The sequence below is a fragment of the Excalfactoria chinensis genome, chromosome 14 (genome assembly GCF_039878825.1).
Source record: "Excalfactoria chinensis isolate bCotChi1 chromosome 14, bCotChi1.hap2, whole genome shotgun sequence".
In the NCBI taxonomy this organism is placed as follows: Eukaryota; Metazoa; Chordata; class Aves; order Galliformes; family Phasianidae; genus Excalfactoria; species Excalfactoria chinensis.
Window position 1 is genome coordinate 6,448,301 of NC_092838.1, and position 9,503 is coordinate 6,457,803.

A 9,503-nucleotide genomic window follows, 5' to 3' on the forward strand; every position below is an offset into this window, starting at 1 on the left:
CAGTTCCAGTCCTGAAGCACTGCTTTGTGGCTGAGGAGCTGGGCTGTTTCATGTACCCAAACTGCTCTTCCCACCTCACCTGCCACCATAGTTTATTTCTATCTGTGTGTGTATGAGTCATTTCAGTTTCAGCTTTGATTCCCTTTGGGATCTGGTTCAAAGACAGTTATATTCTCCCAGATAGTACATCTTTTGAACTTTTACTGATGTGCCTGTGGCAACTGTCAGTCCTCCAAAACTTTGCATATTTAAAAAGAAAACCACAAAATTAAGGGGTGACTGGGAAATTAACACTTTCTAAATCTGACATCTTGTTTATCGTAACACCAGCAGCGTTCCTAGCAAAATGAGCAATTCACTACTTATGAACACAAGTGTCTTCCTGTTATTTGAACACAAAACTCTAGTCTTAAAGACCAACAGCTGAAGTCAACTTGTCTCTACATACAGGAACATCAAAACCCCAAATTCTCTCCCTTCACCCTGCACAAGGAAAAGCAAACTATGTAGGGATCCTAACAGTGATTTCTCTGTGCACAAGGGAAACACAGATTTTGGGCAGGTTTTACTTCCACATTCCAAGATGGTATTGTTTCAGCCAGTTAGGAAGTTTGCCAAACGAAGAAAAAGCTTCTGCATTTGTGCCACAATATCATAATGCTGATTTTACCTTCCTCTTTCCCAGCAAGAGAAAAAATATCAAATGTGTAATTCTTGTGGCAGCTGAAATGCCTCTGAGCTCCTTTACTGCAGTTGCTAAGAAGAGCCATTTGTGTACCTTGGAGAAGATAAAAGCAGTAGGAGGAGATGATGAGAATAACTTTGATTTTCATCTGAGAACAGAAGTGCTGTTGCGCTGAACTGACCACAGTGAGAATTTTCTCATATGGGCTTTGAAATCTACAGAGTATATTAATCACTGTCACCCATTTTATTTTGTCTGTAAGTACATGTGAAGAGCTTAAGACTAAAAGTAGGGGTGGGAATGAAATGGAGGGTTTTAGCTATGGGAGGAATTTAGGAATAGGAAAGACAGCTGTAGGGATTCCTACAAAGGATGGGGCAAGTCTCTTTGAATGTGTCTTTCACCTGTAAGAGCAGCTCATGCTCAGTCTTAACCAAGTAAGGAAACTATTCAATGGATTTAAGAAAAATCCAACATCCAATTGTTATGTTATTCAAATTTTGACCTTAATCAGAAAGGCTGGATTGATTTCTGGAAGAATATCAGGTCATGTATTGCTCAGCGTTAAAGCACTGCTGCTCCCTTCCACAGATGCACTGCTATCTTAGCAAATGGAGCACCCAATGTGACCTTCGCTAAATTTGTACTTCTGCATGCTTTCACTTATCTCTTCTCTGAACAAAACAGCTCCACTCTTAGAATGTTCCTTCCAGTTTCTCGTTCTCTCTGTCTACTCCTAACAGTTTTCTGTTTCTCTCCCTGCTGGAACATGATGGAAGTGTGAGCTCCACCTTGAACAAGACCTGCAGGGTCAGCACATTTCCAAGTGTTAGTTCTAAGTGCATTGTAATCTCCGTGTTCTTTTCTATTTCTGTCTCCACAAAAACTAACATTGCATTTATTTCTGCACTGCCACTCTGCGATGATTTCAGTATTCAGAGCATAATGACATCTATAACCTTTTTTTTCCCCCCCCCTTTTTTTTTTCAGATGTTATTTTTGCACTCAAAACATTTGGATAGCTTAAATCATTTTCCTGGTGGATATTTATTTTCTGGCATTTCTAAACAGAGACTTTTTTTCTTAATATTTGAGTCTGATAGGTCATTTTAGATATTGTTCGACTCAGTTTAGTTTAGAATAGCAGAGAAAGGATAGGTCCTCCGTGGGCTGAGGTCGGGGTTATGGCTTACTATGGCTTACAGTTCTGCTATGGGTGCTGTTGGGCCCATGCACGTACTTCTATGACCTGAATGCTTACGTGTGCTGCTGTTGCATTCTGTGTGCCGAGGACTTTTTGAAATAATATTCAGCATCAAAAAAAGCTTCATTATGTAATGTGGTGTGCTGGGTTAGGCCACTAAATGCTTTGAAGTCAGAGAATAAGAAAACCAAAGCTTAGGTTATCAAGAAACGTGTTAAATATTGATGTTTTGAGAAAATGGCACACTTGTCTTTAGTTCTTAAGGGAAAAAAATAAAAATAAATCAGGAGTTTACTTCTGTGAGGAGCTGTACACAGGCAGCAGAAGGAGCCTAACAGGGAGAAATCAAGTCACTGGTGAAACCGGCCCTATTTGATCATCATGCTCCTGTGTTTTCCTTGGGGCTTAGAGCTGTGGGTAGGGAGACTGAAGAGTACATGAACCAGACTTGCCACCTCGTTGCTCACATCAGTGTATTCCCCAGCTGGCCCTCCACGCTTCTTGCAGAAGCATTTTTGCTTTCTGAGAAAGTAGGATGCGAGGTTATCTGCAGTGTGATACTTGTGCCCTCTTACTGCTGCTTCAGACTGCAATCCTGTGCCATATTTGCCTCATTGCTGTATCAACAAAATCCTATGATTGTGCATAAATAGGTGTCATGTAGTTATTTACACATGGGTAACCTGCAGTGAACTAAATACAAATTACCTCCAAGCAAACTGCTTCCTGTTAGTGCAGTAAGGATGCAGGGTGCCTTTGCTCAACATCCTACGCATAGAGACTAATTAGAACCTGGGAACACTTCAGTTCTGACTGCAAAGTGCTCCCACTGGCTTCACCATAAGCTGGAGAGTCCCAGGCACAGCAGAGCTTTAGCAGTCCAGAAATGTGCCTGCTATTATGGATTGGTGAGGACTGCTGTTATTTTAGGGAACTGCTTCTGTGTGTGTGTGTGTGCACACGAGTGTTTGTGTGTATGGATGTACATTTAAAGAAGCATCTTCCTCTCTAAATCCTCTCTAAAATTAATGAAACATTCCCAATACCAAACCCTTATTTGCTGACCTTAGCAGCAATCATAGGAGAGATATTTAAGGGGACAGATGGTTCAGTGGTCTTTGAGGTTGGAGGAACACTGCCTATGCATGTCAAAAAGACCCTGATAATGCAGTGTTGTGGGTGCTAGGCCAGTTTGTGCACTAACAGTATGTCCTGGATTAGGACATAAAACCTTGCACTGTTTGGTCAGGAGTGTGGAATTTATGAGTCTTGCTTTATTTTTGGTTATCCTCACAAAAGTCATGTTCTTAAATCATTTCTTCTATGACTGGTGCAGGATATTTTCAGTGGATCATGCTCATGACATTTGCTGTGCTTTAGACCCTTGTGAACTTGTTGAAGTGTCCTCAGGACCCGTGAATATGAGTGTTTCCTTTTCTGGCTTAATTTTGTTTTCACTGTTTTTGCTCTTGTTGGCTGTGTGTGGTACAGAGCAGTTGTCCCAAGTGTTACTGAGTTGTTCTTACAGCAGGCACAAAGGAAAAGCCCTTTGGAGGAAATAGCTTTGTTTCCCCTTACCATTAGAAAAATGATCATAAAAGAGAGCTTAATGAGAATTTCAGCTACCTGTAACAAGAGGGATCCAAATATTTTTTTAATGAGACAGGTTATAAAAAGAAAAGCCCCGTCCTAATGGCTTTGGAGATTTAATCAGAAGTCTTGGCTCATAGTCCAGAAATGATCCCTGTGCAAGAGCTACATCTTCATTAAAGGGCTGCATTTTAATGGTCCACCAATCAAACTAAAGATCTCTTCACAGTCATAAGATGGTGACAGTCCTATTTTAACATTATGATATCTTTTCATTGCTTTCAGTGCACAGCGTGTGCCAAAAAACCCTCACAGTGTTTCACAGAGTCCTATTTGACCAGGCAGGTGAGAGGGAAGAGTGAGAAGAATGAATGTCACTGGGCAACTTCAAGGAGTCATAGAATATCCCAAGCTGGAAAGGGCTCATAAGGATCACAGAATCGCAGGGGTTGGAAGGTACTTCAAGAGATCATTGAGTCCAACTGGGGGGTTGGACTGCTAAAGCAGATTCCCTACAATAGGTTGCACAGATAGGATCATTAAGTTCAACTGCTAGAGTAAGAATCAGACCAAGTCCTACAGACCAAGAATCAGGCCATGAGTCTAAGAGTGCTGTCCTGACGCTTCTTGAACTTGTTAACTCAAGCTGTCCTTGCACAGCATGAAATAAAATATCTAATAAGTATTTCAAAAAATAGTAATGAAAATCCCCACCAGAAATGCTGCTTCAGCAGTACTGAAGCTGTGAGGAGAGAGGTAAGAAGTTGTATTTGCTACTGTTTGCTCTTTCCTGGTGTGGATAAAGGAGCATTTGGAGCATGACAGTGCTGGGACAGGATGGGATGGAACAGGACACAGAGGCTGCCAGTGCAGCACCTAACCTGACACTGCCTCACTCAGATTTCTCAGTTAAACATGGAGAATAACAGGCAACCAGCCCATACAGCCAGCAGAAGAAAGCCCTCCTTACACTGGTAAATCCTTTCAATTACTGAATAAAAATACTGTATTATGAATAAGAGATGTTACACAACATGTTGTACAACAGCAGTACTGATTTAGGGCCTGCATTCTGAGAGGTGTTGCGCAGCCCAAGTATGTGCTGTCTAACCCAGTATTGTGCCATCAAATGTAGATGAATCTCCTGAGAGTGAGTGAGCCTGTTTTCTGTTCCCTGATGTGCTGGTGTAAGTGTTACGCTTCCCAAAAGTGATATAATCACCCAAATATTTAGATGAATGATTTGAGTTCTTGTATTTATTTACATTTTGATTGCTACAGATGGAATAAATCCTTTAGTTTGAAGTTTTATTACATTAATGAAGCTAGTTTAGTGCAGCCTGGCTCATTTCAGAAACTCTCTTCAAGATTCTGATCTCCATAAAAGATAATTCCAAGTAACATACAATGAGGCTTGAATGAGCTATTTCCACACACAACATACTGCTCTCCTTAGGTATATAGAAGGGAAAAAAGAGATAAATGTGGAAATTTCTTAGCAAAAGGTTTAGCTATCAGCAATATCAATCTTTTTTTTTTCTTTATAATAACCAAGTTTTAGAATAAGGAAACCTTAATTTTTCTTGTTTCTTTTTTTTTTTTTTTTTTTTTCTACTTTGTTCATTTTCCCCAGTCTTCTTTCTCCCATGATATCTTGCCTTGTCCTGGTGATGTGCACTGTGATTGATGTACGCTGGCAGACAGAGAGTACCATCAGCTTTCAGAGGCCTTATGAATGCCATGGACTCTGGCAACGTGTTCTTCAGGTACACTGTGACCTCTCAAACAAATTGTAAATGTTGGCACACAGCTCCCAGTATGTATTCTATGTTAAATCTCCAACAGCTCTTAATGAAACAAAGACCTGGTGAAACTTCAGTGTGTAGGAGTGCAGGATCATCTTGGGAATGCTCTGCAGGTGATGTGATGCTGAATTTCAGCTTTCAGTGCAAGAAGCCATAAGCTCTTATGTGCTGGTCTGGTTGGCATCAGGTCTGCCCTAGTTGTACGTAAATGTCACAGGGATCCGTTTCTGTTCAGCCATCCTTGATATTTTGTCCTTTCATACCTGTGAGAGAAACTGTCTATGCAGGTGCAGAAATACATCAGTTGAGCTGTGAACAATGAACTACTTTCTTTCCTTTCTTCAAACAGTGAATTCAGATCTCTAAAAAAATATATCTATATAGGACAGGTTGCATGGGGAACAAAACCTTTCAGTTCAGAGAGTGCGAGGGCAAGTTGCAAGTGGTGAATATGAAAGGCCTTGTCAGATCTCATGTTCACCTGGTGTGTGCAGTACAAGAAAGAGGCTAACGTGCATGTGTGTGTATTGCACAGGCTGGCACAGAGAATATGGCTGACTCTATTGACTTCTATTTCTGGTTGAAATGCTTTAAAAAATCTGTTTTCCCAGCGTAGATGTCTTATCTGTTGAGTATACCATGCATTAGATGTTTTAACATACTTGTATTTCCCCACATGATTACTTTTGAAATGAAATGCATTTGCAAATGGATTTACACTCTTCCTTCCTAATCCATGTACCAACTTGAAGCTGGACAAATGCAATTTTTATTAACTAAAGAATGTGCTCATAGCCTTCTATTTTAACACGAGCTGCTCAATATTCTTGCTTTAATCTGAAAAACCTGATAATAAACATGCAGGCAGGGAAAACTATCGAGACTGGCGACTATAATAATTCTGATTCAGTACTTTGAGTGAATAAAACGAAATCAAACTGGATAACATCAGTATTACACAGCCTGTATTTTCAACTGACTTTTACTAATTTGTCATAGCCACTCTCCATTAACATTCTGCACTGGAACCACAATCCTTCATCGTCTGTGGCATTACAGACTTTTTCTTGCTCTCATTCCTCTGTGCTCTCTGCATATCTCAAGGTGGGTTTTATGGACACTGAAATATGTCTGCTCAAATTACTTTAGGTAACAAAACCCCACCCACGCAAATGTAGATTGACAGACATTCCTGCTTAACCAGAGCACTCATTTTGATTGTTATTTCCAATTCCTGCTCTGTGGCCAGGCTTAGCTGAAGAACCTTCCAGCCACAGCTGGGACTCTGGACCTCTGAAGTTGTTCACTTGGCTGTAATGAGTTGGTGATGGGACCTGCATGAAGAAGCTGAGTGCATGGGAAGAGACCAATGAAGTACTTGAAAAGGGAAGGAGACTTAAAAGACCATAGTAGAACATCATGTCCAAAATGGAAGGCATAGGAGAAAATGTTAGAGTAGCATGCAGAGAAAGGGAAGATAGGATATATATTGTGTAGCTGGATCCTGGGAATGTGCAGGGTGAATTCAGATGACCCTAATGAGGAGCAGCAGCAGTAGTCATCCATGTGAACCGGGGGACATTCAGCTCCTGCTTTTCTGGCACAAACACTTGCGCAGGAGATGGTTTTCACAAAGGAAGCATCAACTAAATAAAACTGCCTGTTTATCTTACCCGTAATTTCCCCTTCCCTGGTTCGCTCTGCACTTACAAGATGGAGAGCTGTTTGTGTAAAGGGCCTGTGGCTCGCGGGCTAGACCATCAGATGGATAACATGTTTGCCATCAAGGCCTAAAGCTGTGAGAAAAGCCCAAAGGATTGTAAGACATGCAATCGGGTTTGTAAGAGCAGCTAACGGGTCTGTCACACTCATGACTGAGCAGTTGTATTTCTGCTGTGTTTTGACTGAGCAGATTTTCTGTTTGACCTGTCCATATGCAGAAGCACTCTGGCATGAACCAGAAAGGTCATACATGGGCTGAAAAGGAGACATTTCTTTACATTAAACTTTTGTCAGCTTTTTCTCAGCCACAGCTACTGCTTGATAGCTCATGTGTTTGCTGGACTAGCTCAGGGAGTGAGTCAGAACAGAGAAATTCTTGGGCAAAGCAGTGGGTTATGCAGAACGCCAACGATGACAGTCACATGAAAAAATGGCTTCACTGTTGTGGCTTCTACCACTTTTAGACTGTACTACACTTAAATTTCACAACCTCTCAGAACAAAAGAAGCAGGATTCTCACCTGAGGGGTTGTTTTGTATGGCCTCTGTTGAGAGCATATGAGTCTCCAAGTGGGATTTCATAGCCTGGCCCTCTTCCTCTGAGCTCACAGGTCTCCTGGTTTCCTTTGGCAGGATGTACAACAAGGAAAAAGTCATTCCTGCAAGGAGTGACTGTTATTAGGTCTAATTACCATGCATTGTTTACACTCCTAGAAGCATCTGTGTTGATCTGATGAGTGCAAGAATGGGGAAGTGACTACAACCTGTGAGCTAATGAAAAATTAAATAAAAAGAAGAAAACAAGTCCCTGATGTATAACCTGAGCTTTAGTTTTGCAACATGTAACTAATCTCTCCTTAGTATTAAACAAGGATGTACTTCTGTCTCTGAAATCATTCTGCTGCAGTGGCAGAAGCGTTCTTCACAAAATGAGGCATCCCCTCAGTCTTGGAGAGAGACAAGCAGCAGAAGGATGCTGGTGGCTGCACTAGATACTAGGTGTCTTCTCCACATGATTCCCTTCTGGAAGCGGTTGATGCTCCCTGTCTCTCATCTGGGATTGCTTAGCAGTTACTCATAGACCTACAGACACTAACTGAGAATTCAGAAATGGAGTGGCTCATCTCATGCAAAAATGTTGCCTGAACAGCTCTTAGCAGTTCAGCACATCGCTCTCTCCAGTGGTACTAACCTGACAAAAAGCAGGCTGTTAGTGAGCATTGTCTGGGAGATATCATGCATCTCTGGGCTGCAGGGCAGGCAAGGGTCAACTGTCAGCTCCATGATGCTGCATCACAGCAACCCTCGGCCACTGCAGGGTGGGACAGTTGGTCAGGGAGAAGGAGTTGCGTTTCAACCTGTCCATGTCTTGCATGCAAATTGTTGCACTTGCTGATGGCACCGAGAGATGAGCGATTCATCACTCTTCGAGTCTCTCCCTTGTGTTTGGCCTCAGATATTTAATTTAACATCAGGTGTATAATCCTGACCGCTTCCATGCCAGAATATTTCTTTCTGTAGCATTTTTGTTGAAACACAGTTTCACAACAAATACAGCACTGCTGCAAAACTTTTGTCACCTGTCAGTGTGTGCAAAGAAGTTAGAAAAGAGTATTTATAGAGACATCTAAAAATATTAACATTGGAGAATAGACAAATGCATTTGTGAACTAATCCAGAGAAGGATGCTTTGTGTTTTGTCTTATTTTGTTCTACATTTGAGGGGATGGAGGAGCAGGAATGTCAACTATTATTTTATGTTATCTAATTAGTGATAACAGGGTGAGTGTTTTGTTAACTTCTTATTTTCTCTGTCTGACTTGACCTTGACTTTCTGAAGCTGAAGATCCGTGCAATTTCACAAATGTATTAGGCATGAATGCATTATAAATGCATTGATGTGGGAGAAGGTAATTAAAAAGGGAAACTGTGTTCCAGGTGCAGGAGCCATTAGTATTCTTCTGCTCTAGTTCCCTGAACTGCTGCATTTGTTAACCTTTAGCCAGATCAGAGCCAATTTCTCTTGTTTCTTACATAATGTTGGAATTATAATTGACAGTAGTGATGAAAGGGAGAAGTCTCTCTGCAACTCAATTTTTTCTTGCTTTCATGTAGAGGATTTTAGAACAAGAGTCTTATCAGTTGTGAATAATTGCATCTCATTAGCTACATTCTGGAGATATATGTATATTAGTTGGAGCGACATATATATTTGGCTGGAAAATGTTACAGCATACTTCAAGCAGCATCAGTGATGTGAAATTCAGTGTGCACTGCATGTTTATGTAACTGGAGCTACGTTGCTACAGAGGAAGCAGTAGATGACAGTTGTACATCTGGGTGCAGATAGAGAGAATTCAGCAGGCTTCAGAAAAAAAACCTTTCATCCTCATAGTTAATCAGACAGTTTATCAACATTTGGAATTCTCTTTGGTTCTGGGCAACCAACAGTGTTTTCCTAAGGCTCACTGGGCTTGCTGCACCCTCAGAGCAGTGCT